General features: G+C 45.2%; 1 protein-coding gene across 1 annotated transcript in view; it reads left to right on the top strand.

The window, feature by feature from the left end:
• RUNX3 (RUNX family transcription factor 3) overlaps window positions 1-17,173 on the top strand; it is a 235,690-nt gene that overhangs the window by 57,747 nt on the left and 160,770 nt on the right. Inside the window, exon 4 of the mRNA XM_083625573.1 lies at window positions 12,751-14,511. The gene's annotated coding sequence lies outside the window, so the exon portion shown is untranslated. The remainder of the gene's footprint in view (window positions 1-12,750; window positions 14,512-17,173) is intronic.

The raw sequence follows: 17,173 nt of genomic DNA, 5'->3' as shown, positions 1-17,173 counted from the left end.
GGAATACACAGTTTTGTATATTACTTAAATGTATATTACTCGGCCTCGTCATGTCCACAGAATGGAATATGCCAGGATCTCCAAGGATATGCTCTATGGAGAGCTAGCTTCAGGCACCGAACCCATTGGCAGACCAACTCTGCGCTACGAAGATGTCTGCAGGCGTGACATGAAGGCTGGCAACATCAACCTCACCATGTGGGAATCCCTTGCAGATGACCACAGTACCTGGAGACAGTCAGGTCATGTACCCATCGCAGTGGCGAGAGGAGGAATGGCTGCTGGGAGGAACGAAGAGAAGAGAAAACACCATGGTGCATCTGCTGCAGCACAACCAGACACCTTTGAATGACTCTTCACATCAGAAAAATATTCCTGATGTTGATTCGGAATCTACTTTCTTGTAACTTGAATCCATTGGTATGGGTCCTACCCTCCAGAGCAGGAGTAAACAAGCTTGTTCCATTTTCCATGTGACAGCCCTTGAGTATTTGAAGATGGCTATCATATCTCCTCTCAAGTCTTCTCTCATCCAGGCTCAACATACCCAACTCCCTCAACCGGTCCTCATAAGGCTCAGTTTCCAGACCCTTTATAATTCTGATCGTCCTCTACACACATTCCAGTTTTTCAAGATCCTTCTTTTACCTATTACCATCATAATTATCTCTTGGAACACCAAGTGGTCACCAGTGTCTGTTAAGCAACTTTACTCATTAAGATCTATATATTCCAGGGTACGCCTGCTTGGTCTCCAATCTAGGTGATAAACATTGAAGGGCAATCTCAACATTTAGCTTAGGGGTAGAGCTTCAGCTTGAGAGTCAGTGTGGTATAGTGGTTAAGAGCAGTGGACTCGTAATCTGGTGAACCGGGTTCGATTCCCCACTCCTCCACGTGCAGCTGCTGGGTGACCTTGGGCTGGTCACACTTCTCTGAAGTCTCTCAGCCTCACTCACCTCACAGAGTGTTTGTTGTGGGGGAAGAAGGGAAAGGAGATTGTTAGCCGCTTTGAGACTTCTTAGGGTAGTGATAAAGCGGGACATCAAATCCAAACTCTTCTTCTTCTGCTTTGCATGCAGTCTCAAACCCTGGCATCTTAACTCCAGGTAGAGGTGGGAAAGACCTTTGTCCAAAACTGCCAGTTGGTGTAGATAGAACTGAACGAGATGGAGCAGTGTTGTAACTTTGTGTATAAGGCAGCCTCACGTGTTTCATGCCTGTCAGAATATTCTCACACCAGCACCTTTTCTTCTTCTTCTTTTGTAATTCTTCCCTGCTTGCCATGTAGGTTTGCAATCAACAGGGCAGGTGGCAAATGCCGTTCTGCATAGTCAGGAAACACTAGGTGCTACTGCTTCATGCCTCTCAGAAGCACAGAGCTTAAGAGGCTTGGAAATGCATGGCAGAAATCGCATCTTCCAACAGGGATGTGTTTGAGCTCCATCTGTTGTGCATTAAAACATTTCTAAGAATGGCCACAGATCTCCGCAGCTTAAAATGTCTTAAACATGCGCATGTGCCCAAAGCGTCAGCCGAGAGAATTCGGCTTAGCGCCATGGACAGCAGCAAAGCGAGGCTGACTCCAACCAGCTGTAGATTTGGCCTGAAGAGACAATTTTTGAAACAATGCTTGCCACGTGTTTGGCTAGAAAAGTAGCAAAGTGATTCATTTGCTGATGCATTTTGAGAAGGGCTTCCAGTTTTGATGGGACATATAGAGGTTATTGTTCTATCAGTATCTGAAGGCGCATGAAAGTTAGCTAAGCAGGTTTAGATGAAGGATGGAGGACAAATGGATTTGTGCATGGTTTTTTAAGGCTCTGATCTGATTGAGCTTTGCTTGCACTGAACTGCTTCTTGCATCAAGCGCTCTCTCATGTCTGAGCCACTCATGCATTGTCAGGTGTGTTTTTTTTATAACCCCAGTTGTTGTTAAAACAAAATTTTTTTTTTCCTTCCAGTAGCACCAAGCCAGTTGTTGTTGTTGTTCTTTAGTCGTTTAGTCATATCCGACTCTTTGTGACCCCATGGACCAGAGCACGCCAGGCACTTCTGTCTTCCACTGCCTCCCGCAGTTTAGTCAAACTCATGCTGGTAGCTTTGAGAACACTGTCCAACCATCTCGTCCTCTGTCGTCCCCTTCTCCTTGTGCCTGCCATCTTTCCCAACATCAGGGTCTTTTCCAGGGAGTCTTCTCTTCTCATGAGGTGGCCAAAGTATTGGAGGCTCAGCTTCAGGATCTGTCCTTCCAGTGAGCACTCAGGGCTGATTTCCTTAAGAATGGAGAGGTTTGATCTTCTTGCAGTCCATGGGACTCTCAAGAGTCTCCTCCAGCACCATAATTCAAAAGCATCAATTCTTCGGCGATCAGCCTTCTTTATGGTCCAGCTCTCACTTCCATACATCACTACTGGGAAAACCATAGCTTTAACTATACGGACCTTTGTTGGCAAGGTGATGTCTCTGCTTTTTAAGATGCTGTCTAGGTTTTCATTGCTTTTCTCCCAAGAATATCCCCAGTTAATTATATGCAAAATTAGATGGAAAAGTGTGTATAATACATACAAAGGAATCAAACCCCTTGCTTTATTTTTGCAGCATAATTTTATAAAGAATTCATTGCACACTATTTTTATACAGTTCTGTGTGCTGATGTATGCGCATGTTTATGGGTCGATTGCTTTAGTGTATATCTTTATACTATGTGTGTAGTATTATGCCTATAATAATGCATGCAATAGGTGCATGTTGTAAACTGTTTAGAGATTTTTCATTATACGATATTTCCACTAGATTGTCATAATGCTGTGACCTGGGTCGACTTGTCTGACAGCAGTGACAGTCAATAGGTACAAAGTTGAGATCAAGGAGGTGTGCACCCAATAGGCATTGCTGCTGTGTGAGGATAATGGGATAACAATTTAGTAAGTAAATAAAAGTATAATATGCTCTTCCCTGTGGCTGCAGGCAGGCAGCATAATTTTCACATTAGCCTTCCTGTCTGTGCTTTCTCTTTTGACTGTCTTTAACAATATTCAGAAATCTGCCTTTGAGGCAGCCTCTTTGGCTTAACTTTCCAGCGTAAGAGCAATTTTCAAAGCTGCTCAAAATTTCGATTGTTTTCAATTTTGGGGCTGATAATGGAGATTGGAGGGTGAGAATTGACCGATCCCCCCCCCCCCGGAAAATGCTTTGTGAGACTGCACACTGATTCTCTTGAGTGGCGTTTCCTCGAGCTGCTGGTTCAGCCATATAGTGTGTGTGTGTGTGTGTGTGTGTGTGTGTGTGTGTATCTTGGTTACTGCTCCATTCTTTCTCCTTCCTAGATTAGCCACATGGTGATCCTATGCCACCAGGAAGCACATCATAAACAGGATGGCATCACTGCTGTACTACATACCTCATCGGATTAAACTGCACAATTGCACCATGACAATCAGATGAAATCAGTTCAGAGAAGGGAGCAAGGAAGAGTGAGCAAACAGTGATAAAAAATTACAGGAAAAGGCAGGTGTTTTTTTGATATGGCAGAAGGAATTTGGGTCATTTCAGATCAGAGCTTGTAGTTTATATCTAGTAGTCATATCTTGGTTGTCAAATGCTTTGGTACTTGTACATTTCAGCTCCTGAAAGATCGAAATCTGGAAGTGAGTGTTCAGGTTTTCTAACTTTTTTTGGAAGCTGAATGTCCGATGCGGCTTCCACTATTGATTCCGGTGCACCTGTGCAATTGGAAGCCAATCGGAAGCCACGCCTTGGTTTCCAAATGTTTTGGAAGTCGAACAGACTTCCGGAATGCCTTCTCTTTGAAAACCAAGGTACGACTGTATAGTGTTAATAAAGGCTAAGGTTGCCATACATCCGGGAAATCCCAGATATGTCCTCTTTTGGAGGGCCAGCATGCCCATCCGGAGGGATTGTTACATTTTAAAGGAAATGTCCAGATTTGTGGTTTTTAAATATTTATTCATTTGTTGTTGTTGTTTTTTAGTTAGGTGCTGGCAGCTTGGGCTCGGGCAGCTTGGGCTCAGGCTCGGGCATGGGCCACTGCCAGCCTGAGCCGGGGAAAGAGTCATACTGGTGCTGACGCTCTGCACGCCATGGCCGCTGCCAGCCCAAGCTAGGGAAAGAAGGGTGCAGTGGCCATGCGCGCCCACACATCTCTTTCCCCAGCTCGGGCTGGCAGCAGCTCAGGCTGTCCTCTTTTTTGCTCTTCAAGATATGGCAACCCTATAAATGCAAGAGAGTAGTTAGGGTAAATAACTACAGTTGTGAGTAGTACATTAACTACAGAGAAAGGAAGCAGCAGATGGTAAAAGGTTTTATGATATTTTGATCAACCAATCAAATATACCAGATTCTTTTCTTGTTAATCCAAATAAACGGGGGGGGGGCATGAATAAGCCAGTTGTGTGAGCACTGCTACATTGAGGCAGCTATTCTGCTGGTGCCCCTCCCTCACTCCTAGAGCTTGTTGATGAAGCTAATTCAGCTTGTACTAATGTAGGAAATCATTAAAGATCAATAACAAAATCATTAGCAGTGTGACGCTCTTTCTGGACTGTCTGATCGACAGATATGCCACTTAATCCGGCCATAAAATCGGCACCATGAGCTCATTTTAATGGGTGTCAGCAAGATTGATTGGCAGAGGTCTAAGGGTTAGAGCAGCAATGCGCAAGCCAGACCACTAATGCACTTGCAAACTCTTTGGAGCACTTTGAGGCAAGTTAAACAGAAAGTGCCCTGCAAACCGCACGGAGCCCCATTTTGCTCAAGCCACTTAAAAAAGACTCTAAAGCTAATGCAAGGCTCTGCAACAGAGCAGGACATTACAATGATGGAGGCGTCTTACTTGGTTAAATTAAAATCAACAAGCGAAGATGCATATGCTCTGAATATTTCTTAGTATCTATCCAGGTGTTCCAGAAGCTGCTGGGAACATCTTATGAAGAAGACACTGACCTTTGGGCTTAGAAAATGTAGGTTTTCAGTGACCATTTGTTTTTTGATGTCTGCCAGGCCCAGCCTCAGACACGTTGGTGCCTGAGACATAGCATTTCAGTGGCACACACCCATATATTTATGGGACATAATCAGGGATGGGGGTGAAATTTGTTCAGATGGCATTTTAATGCAAACATACCTAATTGGCCCTTCCCAAACCAATACATGAATTGAAATGCCAGACTGCTCCTTTGAAATTTGCAAGTCTCAGAATTTTTGCAATGCATTCCTCCAACCCTGTCTATATATATAAAATAGATAACTATGTTAGGGGAAAGTGTGCACATAAATGCCTATGGTAGTAAAAATAAGAAACAAAAATGTATTATACTGGGGAAGATTGCTAAAATACGTATCTTAGGAGAAATATGAAAGAAAACGCATTTGAAGTTTCAAACTGATTCAGAAACGGGGGAAACTGGATTTAAGATTGGAAAAATAAGAATCAGAGCCAAACCAAAACTAACAAATTTCTCCACCCCTAAGGACAACCCACTGGGAAATTCTCCTGCACAAGGCCTGTTGAAGTGAACTGGGGTTGTAAAAAAGCACTTTTGCACAGTTCCTGTTCATTCAAAGGAGCTTCGTGATGGATTGTGAGTCAGATCTGTCTGTCTTGCAGACACCCCTTATGTGTTTTGGCTGTGTGTTTGGAGAGGGTGAGAAGGGGCTGTGTGTACATATCAACTTATACACACAGAGTTCCTCCACACAAGCGGAGTGGTGGTCTTGAGCTCACTGACTGTGTGGCTGGCGGGAGGCATAGTTAGCTCCCATTGCTGTACAGCCCCTATGGCATATTTATTTTACCTCCTTTAAACATGTGAGGGAGTTCAGAAGCCCACTAAATCTTGTCTTATACACTTTAAACAGTATTTAAAGCAGTGTTTCCAGAGTGGTTTAGCAACCAATCCTCCTTCACAGGGAACTCTGGAAATGGTAGCTCTATGAAAGGAACAGGGGTTTCCTAACAACTCTCTGCACCCTTAGCAAGCTACAAGTCCCATGATTATTGGGGGAGGGGGAGCCATGGCTGTTTAAAGTGTGTTAAATGTCTTGTGTAGATGGGGCCTTATATTAAGACCATTCATTGCTTTAGGAAGGTATCATGGATACCACAAAGGTGTCCATGGATTCATGGATTTAATGGATCAATAACTCTTGGTGGGGTACATTTTAGTGATGCTCATCTCAAACAGTAATGTTGGTTCACGTTGCCTGTGCTACACGAGTAGAAATTGATGGGGCTTTTTTCTTTGGCCCCTATTAGATTGCTTTCATCCAACCAACTTGTTTTTCTGTACTTGGTTATTGGTGGTTATTACTGCTAACACAGCAGTTTGACTTCACCCCCAGAGGCACACTCCACTGTCTCTCAAAACAGATGGATACCAACATTTATATTTATATGCCACTTTTCCACATATGTGTGCCCAAAGCAGCTCATAGCACAACAACAAGATAACAGCAAAAATCCATATCAGTACACCTGGGGCACTGCTAACAGTGTAACATTTTAAGTTCATTATAAAAAAGCCAGCAGAACAGCTGAATGTTTTATTCCAGTGAGAACTGGGTGAACAAACTGATGTGGTGGGTGCAAGGAGTGGTGTGATTGTTGAGTGATTATGTTATGTGTGGGTGGTTTAGATTCATTTTGTGAGTGTGAATGTGTACTGTATGTTTGGGGTGAATGTATTATTTTATTCTTTTCTTTTTTTGTAATGTTCATGAGATTTCCATGATGATAGATACTATAGTAATGTCACAGTTTGCTGTTGCAGCCATTGGTCTGCCCAGTTTTGCCTCTGGCCCTACTCAACAATGGCACACAGCCCCCAAATGGTTGCTTATGTGGCCCCTGGGCTGCAAAACTTGCCCACTCTGGTACATTTGAGCCCGACTATACTCCTATACTTCTTTACTGGAAAAGAAAGGAAACTCTAGTGGGTGGGTCTAGGTGTGGCCAGACAGGAGGGCAGAGGTAAAGATGAGAGGCTGTGGCAGCAGACACCAGCAAACAGTGCCTCCTTTTGGCTCAGGCCATGACTTGTGAATCATTTAGTCGGAGGGCCAGGCCTTGTCACATGACCAGCCACCTGGTCTACTGATATTTGACAGGTGTCTCATACCTCTGTTCAGCCATTCTGTATTTCTCTTGAAGACCCTGTGTGTAGTGGTGCTGCTGCACAGGCTGTATCCCCGTCTGACGGGACCCAGGATCAGGGCCCTCCTCAAGTTCCAACAAGCTGTTGGGTTAAGATGGCTGCCACAAAGCCCTTGCAGAGACACCCACATCCCTGGACACCAATGTAGCTCCCGTGGTTAGCCAGTGGCTAATGATCTAGCCCTTGAAGTCACCATTTTGTCAGCGTTTCTTCTGTAATTAGAGATTTTGGTCTGGCCCACCAATAGGCTGAGAGATCACTCTGTGAACTTTACAAGCCTCTGAGGTTAAATGGCTGAAGAGGCCACAAAGACTCAATAAATTAAAAAACAACACGGCAGCAGCATCAACCCCAGTGTTTTTATCTAACAAGGGAGCCTTGCGTCTTCATTTAATCCTGATGAAGGCCGTTGGATTAAGTGGAGAAATCCCGGTATCGACGAGGGGAAATTGTGGTGATACCATAAAACACACACTAAAGCAATTAGTGGGCAGTTCTGCTGGCCTACGGGCTGTTTAATTCTGTGGTCATTCCCATCTAATGAAAACCCCACACAAAAGGAAGACACATTGGCTGTGACCTCCTCATACTTCACGCAGGCCACACGCGCACCACAGCGGCATCGAGAGTGATTTGAGGCATTGAGGGGAAAATTACTTATTGTGGGAGAGTGGGCTAATGAAACAGGGGGAAGAAGAAGAGGGGGGGGGGAACTGACCAAACTTAGTATGTCTGAAATAATGGGAATGTGGTTTGTGTCCCACCCAGCCTGCCCTTGCTTGTCATGGTTAAAATATTGCAATTGGACATCCCTCCCCCACCACTCCCCTCTAGCTAGCCTCTTAATTATAATAAACCAGCTATTTCTTTGTAGGAGAAGCTGAGGAAAGCCTGCATGTTTGGACCACAAGGGGGCAGTTTTCAACACAGAGTTTTCCAAGGATCACTCCTTGTGGATTGGTTACTGCTTGACTCCCTCCAGCTGAATTGTGGTCACCTCCTGGGTGTTTAGAAGAGCTAAGATGCTTGAGGAATCCTGTCTTTGTGAATTCTGATCCAATCTGAACTGAACCTCAGATTTCTGGCTAATGTGTGGATTCAGAGTTATCCCACAGGTCTCCCACTTCTTGAAAGTTCCAGCACCCTTCTCTGCTCAGAAAATGTATCAAAACACATTTTAAAATGTGCATTTTTAGAGAAAATGAGTTTAGAAATACACATTTTAACACTGAATACATGCACAATGCAACCCCATACTTGATGCATTTAGATAATTGAAATTTCACTGATATTCCCAAGTAAGAACACAACCACACCTTACATTTAAAGCACATGACTTCCCCCAAAGAATCCTGGGAACTATAGTTTATCTCTGATATTTAAACTTTAATACACACATAACACAGAAAGTGGGGGGGGGGGCACAAAAATTTGCATACACACAACATATCTCCCCCAAATCCTGGGTATTATAGAATCATAGAATCATAGAATCATAGAGTTGGAAGAGACCACAAGGGCCATCGAGTCCAACCCCCTGCCAAGCAGGAAACACCATCAGAGCACTCCTGACATATGGTTGTCAAGCCTCTGCTTAAAGACCTCCAAAGAAGGAGACTCCACCACACTCCTTGGCAGCAAATTCCTCTTACAGATCTACAATTCCCAGTACCTTTCCTATGATTCTTTAGGGGGAGTGTGTGCTTTAAATATGCATTGAATGTGCTTTAGATGTATGATGTAGATGTGACCTATAAATGAATATAGGATTGCAGCCCTAGAAATCTTATTTAAATACACAGATTTTTTTTTTAAAAAAAGGATATTTGTGTTGCTGCCTTGGAGTGTCCTGCTACGGCTGCACTGGGTGAAGTAGTTCCTCAGCCCTGGGCCTGGTACCCAGCAGCCATTTCTGATGTATTTTTCATACCTCAGGTTCTTATGGCCCTTTTGTTTGTAGCAAAGTGTATTAATTGGGGTATAAGTAGAATTGTGCAAATGTGGCATGTATTGAGAAAAAAATGGAATGAACTATGATCCAGATGTTTTCAGCACGCAGAAGCACGTATTTATAGGAAATCCATGCAGGTTAGTACCCAGATAGCAAGGGACAAGTGGAATGCAATAATGGGCTAATATATGTTTAAAACATATCTTGGTGTATACCAATTAAACCATGGGTAGGCAAACAAAGGCCCAGGGGCCGGATCCGGCCCAATCGCCTTCTAAATCCGGCCCGCGGATGGTCCAGGAATCAGCATGTTTTTACATGAGTAGAATGTGTGCTTTTATTAAAAATGCATCTCTGGGTTATTTTTGGGGCATAGGAATTCGTTCATTTTTATTTTTTTTCAAAATATAGTCCAGCCCTCCACCAGCCCCCTGCTGAAAAAGTTTGCTGTCCCCTGAATTAAACTGTCATGGCTTCACCCAAAGAATCCTGGGAATGGTAGTTTGATGAAGACCCTGAAAAATTCTCTGTTAGAAACCCTCTCCAGAACTATTCTTCCAAAGCAGTGGTGCAGTTATGTAATTTTACACTCTGGGACTGAATGGTTCTCTCCCTGCCCCCTCATATTCTGTTTAGATGGTAAATTGAATTACTTGACTTCAAAAAAATGTGGTAAGTAGGTCAGCCCTACTGTGTTTAGAGGTCTTCCTGCTCGTTTTGTTGTGCGGGGCCCTGGACATCTGCCGTTCTGTGACGAGAGGGAATGACTGCAAAACTTGAAGTCTGTAGTGTCTTTGGTCTCAGTCTCAGAACGTTATCGGCCTGATTTTGTGTCACATACACACACACACTTTGAATGCACTACACCCTAACACTTCCTTTCATCTGAGCACCATCACTCTTCAGGCCAAGCTTCCGCCCGAAATGTAGTAGCCACCCTGCCTCACTTTGGGCTTTCCAGTAACCGCGCTGTGCATTAGTCTACAGAGAGCAGATTATTATTTCCTGTAAAATCTATTTGCTCCGACCACAAGCCAGCGCTCGGGCATGATCCTTTGCTTACAGGCCTTAGCCAGCATGGTATCGAAATAGACATCAGATGGGAGAGGCTTTTCTTTGCTCCTCGTGATACAACCCCTCCCCCAAAAAAACCCCAACACTCTCTTTCCTGCACATTAGTAGTTGCTATTTGCTGATAATCGTGGATGCTATAAGGTCATCTTTGCTGCGTATTATGAGAAAAGTAAACTGTGGGCAGGGAGAAAAAGAAGTTATTCACACATACAGTTGCAATCAAAATTATTCAACCCCCCTGGCAAATCAGGTTTATTATCAAAATTTGCAGACTTTCAGCTGTTTGCACAGAGCAAGTAAAAGAAAAAAGCCATTGAAATAGCTCAACGAAACAGATGCATCAAGTGGTTTCCCCAAATTCAGCTGAAAATGCAACTTTGATTTGTTCATTGCAAACAGCTGAAAGTCTGCAAATTTTGATAATGACCGCTCTCCCCATCAACCGGAGGGCGCCCTTTGCGTGGCCGCACACAGCACCCCCGATCCTCCAAGACTCCCGGAAGAACACTCCTGGTCCACCTCCCCACTTCACAGCCCTTGAGGTTCCCACCAAACCTCAGTTCAGAATGAACCAATCGTGACAGGCAGAGGCGGAGCCAGAGAGCGGACCACGAAGGGGTAGTCTGCACTCTGGTCCGCTCTTTGTGTGTGTAAGGGGGAGGAGCCTACTTGGGAGCCCACAGTCCATTCCAGAGCTTCACCCCCCTTTGTTTATGCTCTTTATTGCAGGTTAACATCTTTACAGGTATTTGGGAGTTGCTATGGTCTTTCTATGGTTGCTGTTAAAGGACTGGGAAGGAATTTTCCCTGCATTGGCAGGTTTCGCCTTCCCCATAGCAAAATGTCACAACTTTGGCGGTTTTAGGCCTTGGACGGAATCCTTTGTTTCTCAACCTGTGGGTCCCCAGATGTTGTTGGACTACAACTCCCATCATTCCTAGCCAGCATGACCAGTGGTCAGGGAAGATGGGAGTTGTAGTCCAACATCATCTGGGGACCCACAGGTTGAGAACCGCTGATTTAGTCTATCTTCCCTAAATGGGGGGGGGGGGGGGTTTGAAGCGGTGACACCCTCCCCCGGCAATCCCATGGTTCCCCGTTAAAGGGGCTGTGTTGAAGGGAGTCACTGGCCATACGCTGAAAGGTTGTCAGTGCACTCCCCTGTGTTGCGGCAAAATGGGGGTGGGCTCTCTGCTTAAACATACGTCTTCCAGAGCCAGCCCACTCCCCAGACAGATCTGTTAACCCTGATGTGCCTCAGATCCCCGGCTGGGGACTGGGAGGGATAAACGCCCAATGCCTAAGCCAAGGTCTTCCTACATCTGAAAGTTTAAATAAAGTTTAACCCCATAAATAAATTTTAACCCCATAACACGTCATGCACCATTCATTTCACCTGGGTGGCTCCTTCTCTGCCTGGCCACGCAATAAACCCGATTTGCAATGAGGGTTGACATTTTTTTGATTGCGACTGTATATTGCAACTGTAAAAAAGGTAAAGGTACCCCTGCCCGTACGGGCCAGTCGTGTCCGACTCTGGGGTTGCGCGCCCATCTCGCTTAAGAGGCCGGGGGCCAGCACTGTCCGAAGACACTTCCGGGTCACGTGGCCAGCGTGACAAGCTGCATCTGGCGAGCCAGCGCAGCACACGGAACGCCGTTTACCTTCCCGCTAGTAAGCGGTCCCTATTTATCTACTTGCACCCGGGGGTGCTTTCGAACTGCTAGGTTGGCAGGCGCTGGGACCGAGCAACGGGAGCGCACCCCGCCGCAGGGATTCGAACTGCCGACCTGACGATCGGCAAGTCCTAGGCGCTGAGGTTTTACCCACAGCGCCACCCACGTCCCTATATTGCAACTGTACAATGGCATAAATTCATGGTTACCTGATTAACAACATGTTAGTCAACTGATTAGTTCATTGATACTTAGGTAGTTCAGTAAATCAAATAGTGTAGTGGTAGATTCTGAAGTGCAGGAGCACATCATGATAGCCTCCATAGTCACCCCTCTGCCCCAATAAGTAAAGTCTGAAAGGGAGGCAATCTTTGGGAAGCCCATAAGAAGAATCTGAGTGCAGCAGCACTCTTCCCACTTGTGAATCTCAGCAACTGGAATTCAGAGACATGCTGAATTGAGCAGAAGAGAAAGGCATAGCAATCGTGGATATTTTCATATACTGCTTTTATATATTATATTTTGATGTAGTTTCTGTATTATTGTTTGTTTGTAAGGTGCCCAGAAAAGTTTATTGAAAGACAGAATATAAATTCTTTAAAAGGAAGGAATGTACTAATTTCCACTGTTTTAATATTGTTTTATCACATTGGATTTTGTCTTAAAATGTTGCCAGTTGCTCTAGGTTTGGTTGATGAAAAGTAGTATGTGAATGATATCCCACAAAAGGTTCTACCACAGGTAAATCTGTTTCGGCTTTCAGGTGCCACAAGCCTCTTTGTTCTTTTTGCTGCTGCAGAGCACTGTGGCTACCCTTCTGAAATTCACACTGATTTGAATCTGGGTTTTTTTTCTCCTCTTGCAAATCTAGGTCACTTGCCTGGTAACCCCTGAGCCTGTGGTCTTGAGGTGAAGTCTTCAGAACCCAAAGCCTCAACTGAGAGAACATGGATGGAACCAGACTCTTTGAAGCCTGCATGTTGCTGGTTGGGGTGACTGGTGCATAACACCAATGCAACCAGTTGGTGCACTTGGGAAAAAGCACTGTGGGTAGGAGAGCATGGAGTGGGGCTGGGCCTGCGGTGTGTGTTTCCTGAGATGAACAAAGATTGATGCAAAGTGCATGCAAGCACATGGTGACAAGGGGTGACTGCTCAGCTCTGGGAGGTATAAAGGCCAGTGCTGGCAAAGCACATTTTAAAAAGAAGCTAGTTCTGGTTCTAGTTCTTCCTGTCCAAAAATGAATTAGTTTCAGTTAGATTGTTTGGCAAACTGAGATAGTTTGTTTCAAGTCCATCCAAATGAACTTTTTAGTCCATAAGAACATCTTTGCCCTCTCACCTGCACCTCAAAAAAATAATAATCAGCATTCAGAATGCTATAAGCTGCTGTGCTGAGCTGTAGGATCCATAAGTAAACCAGGGGCCACACACAAGGAATAGGATGTCTGATAGACAAAATGGCAACAGGTAAAGCTTCCCCTGATATACCTGAAAGACTGCCTGCCCTATAAGATCACTTAGACCATTGGGAGACATTCTGCTTGTGGCGCCACATCTTACATCCAGCATGAACACGAACTAGAAATCAGTCAGCTTTCTACCCCCAAATGAACTTTTTTCACCTTCAGTTCACTTGGCAATCATGGAAACTGCTTTCAGGTTCAGAGATTTCGGAACTAGTTCAGTCAACTACATTCAATAGAAATGATTCATTCCAAGCACCAGATAAGGCCCTGTTCACAGCTCCTCAGGACCAGCTCCAAGGAAGGTGACAGTGGTCTGTGGCAGCACTGCCTTGCTGTGAGCCTCCATTTAAATTCCCCTAAGCATCAAAATCATTTTTCTATATGCTGCTTTTCCATTGTGAACCATACTCAAGGCTGCTCGCAACATAACCCCCCCCCCCACAGAATTCACTCACGGCTACAAGACTATGTTAAACAGCAATAATAAAAAAAATAGGCTAAAGCAATGGGAGCAGTGGCTAAAGCATGCTGGAAGGAAAGTGGATGTCATGAACTAGCAGGGCAATGGGGAGGAGGAACAGGATCCCAGTGGGGGGTGTAGCTGGGACTGGGACACACCTGGGCAAGCAGGGGATGAGGAAGAAAGTACTCAGAGGGTGATGGAGAATGGCATGGGGAGAGGAACCAGAGCAGCAGGACCCATCACCAGAGCCAGAGGGGCCCTTGTCTCCATGAACACAGCAGGCTCTGAGGTGTGGGGAGCAGCACTCTAGGAAGCTGAGGCAGGCAAAGGCCCACAGCCCATCTCCCTAGCTGGTGAGGTGGGGCTCCCTAGTTCTAGGAGGAGGTGTGTGATTCCTCAGCTGGTGTAGGCTTGGAACAGGTGTGGGTCGCCTGCCTCATTAAGCCCAGGTGCTGCAATCAGCAGGCAAAGTACAAAAGGGAAGCAGAGCTGAGGTGTTTTGTCTGCTCAGCTGCCCACAATGATGGATCTTGACTAAGATGCTCCTAGACCTCCATAAGACTGTGCTTTGGGTTAGACTCTGGACTTCAGACTTGGCTACTTGGATTGACCCTGGACTGTGTTTCCTGGTCCTTGGACTTTGCTTGCATGGACTGATCCCTGGTCTTTGAACTTTAGATGACATGCTGACTTGCTGCCAGGTAGGCCAGGGATTCAGGACAGCGGGTGGTGGTTTTTCTCACCCCCCCCATGCTTTCTAATAATGTGACAGCAGAACTACATCTCTCATTGTTCCCTGCACCGCATCACACTCTTAGCAAGTGGTGCATCCTGATGGAGAGAGGGAGGGGGAATCTTTCCACTCTGCTCCCCCTGTGCCTTCATTACTGCTCTAATGAACAAGTTAAGGAATGGGAAGTGGGAGTGTTTCTGGTTGGTGGTCATGTATGTGGGGAAATCTGATGGAGAGTGGGGAAGCTGGAACTTCTTCTCCAGCTCAGATCAAAATCTGAGCTGGAGGAGAATTTGGGGGCTTGTAAAGCTTTCCTGGTTATGAGGGGGTCTTCAATTAAGGGTGGTGAAGCCTGAGGCTCTGGAGACAAATGTGCCCTTCCACGCCTCTTTATCTGGTCCTCAGGGCTCTCCCTGGGCCTTGCCCCCTTCACTGGCCATGGCCTTCTTCAGCTGTGCTCCACATTCTCCTCAAGTGGCTTTACCTGGCTGAAACGTAATAAACGCCTCTTCCTTGCCTATGTGGCAGATGGATCAATGTGTGCTGGGTGGGTATAGAAACTTCTGGCTTTTGTGTGGCAGGTATTCAGCATGCCTTACAAAGGTACGAGTCACATATATCTGCTGTTCTGTCCATGTTGGCCCCTTGTCACCCACTTTGCCTCCGGCTTAGCCCACCACAAATTTGGGGCCCCCATAAGGTTGCTTAAGAGGGAAAGCAGCCAGGAGATTGGTGGTAGGATGATGACAAGTGATCAGAGGGAGAAGCCACAAATTTGCATGCTCTCTGACATTAAAACTGTGGGCAAGGGTGAGGGCTGAATTGAAACCTTTCTACCTGATGTGCTAGATTACTATTTGTAGGGGTTTTTTGTTTGTTTGTTTATGTAGGGGATCAGTAAAAAATAATTCATTTGTGTGGTAAAGCCCAATCTGCCATCTCAGGACTCTTCTGCCACATTCTGCTGCATATATAAGATTTCTTACTCAAAAGTTGCTCGGTTTTTCAATATGTTGCAATTTCTAAAAGGGGGATTTGGGCCTCTTACAAAGGCCTTCTCCCCCCTGACTTTGTCTCTCAGCTAGCATCCTGTCTCGCAGCCTGGGTGCTGTGACATTTCTCTGAGGTAACAGGTGCACAAAAACCACTCTGAGGGCCATCAAAAAACCGATGACTTCCCTCCTTGTATAGACTTCTCCTTTCTGAGGCAGAAAAAGAAGATGTGGTGTCTTTGAGAAGCCGGCCTTGCGTGCTGGGGCCAAACCCTCACTCTGTCTGGCGGTGGCTGTTATCTCCGCTTTTTAAAAATTGTTTTATTCCTTTTTTAAAAAACACCGGAAACTGTTTTTGTCATGTCTGTGTTGACACAATAAACATTAAGATGCATTCTTTTGGGCTTGGGGTGTGAATGCACGGAATTTCCCAAGGCAACCGTGTAAGTTGTTAGAGTAGACAGTCCTTTCATGAAGGCCCATCTGAAACAACATTGATGCCTGTGGAGGAGAATCCAAAATGGTGTCCCATCTTACGCTAATTGGCATGGGGGCGCAATCCATGGGAAACACATGGCTTCTCCCAGATAATCTTTGAAACTGTAGCTTATCCCTTACAGAGCTACAATTCCGAGCACCCTTAACTACCTGCAGTTCCCAGGATTCCTTGGGGGAAGCCATATGTTTGAGTGTATGGTGTAGATTGGCTTGTCACTTCTTGGCTTCAGCTGAACTCCATCAACACAGTTTTCACGGTGGTGTTTAACAGACTACTTGGGGAAAGTGTTGACCACACAGCCACAAACAGGTTTGGGGCTGGGTTGAAGTTCTGCCAGACTGAGATTCAGCCATAAGAGCCCTGCTTTGCAAAAATGTGCATATTAGGCAAAATTGCATCTAAAAATATGTAAAGATAGGAGACAGTTGCTTAAAAATGTTGGTGAATTTTCATGAGGACTTTTTTAAAAAATGCACACTGATGTAAAAATGTGGAGAACTGAAGGTTGCAAAAATGAGAAACTGAAATTGACATATTTGCCCATCTCTAAGAGGAAACTGGCCAACACCATCTATGGTTGTACTTGTGGAGTACTGACTGCTGTTATGAGGCACACCATGCCCCAAATTCCAGGAGAAACGGATAGCAATGGGAAGCCACCTTATACCAAGTCAAACCATTGGTCCACATCGTGCAATATGGTCTGCACTGAATGGCAGCAGCTTTCCAGGGTTAGAATCTCTCCCAGGCCTACCTGGAGATGTCAGGAATTAAACTGAGACCTTCTGCATGCAAAGCAGATGTTCTACCACTGAGCTATGGCTTTTTCCTTTGCCAGACTTTTGTTTCTCTTTGGCCCAGCAAATGGTTGGTTTTTCCTGCGAAATGCCTGACATTGTTATTCCAAGGTAGCTTTAGCAATCTCAGCTGGGCTAGAGGGTACAGGTGATGATCTGAGGCTGCCTCATATTGAATCAGCCCATTGTTAGCCCGTCTGGTTCAGGAGGGTGCCCACTGATGCAGTGCCATACGAGAGGAAATGTATCACCACAAAAGAGGACATAGATGTGTACAAAATGTTGCACATGCCAATTTAGAAACTAACAACTAAAAAGAAGTTTAAGCCATTTCACTATAGT

The sequence above is a fragment of the Podarcis filfolensis genome, assembly GCF_964270895.1.
Source record: "Podarcis filfolensis genome assembly, chromosome: 8".
NCBI lineage: Eukaryota > Metazoa > Chordata > Lepidosauria > Squamata > Lacertidae > Podarcis > Podarcis filfolensis.
The sequence above is the reverse complement of the archived record's forward strand: the minus strand, read 5'-3'. Positions and strand labels throughout refer to the sequence as shown.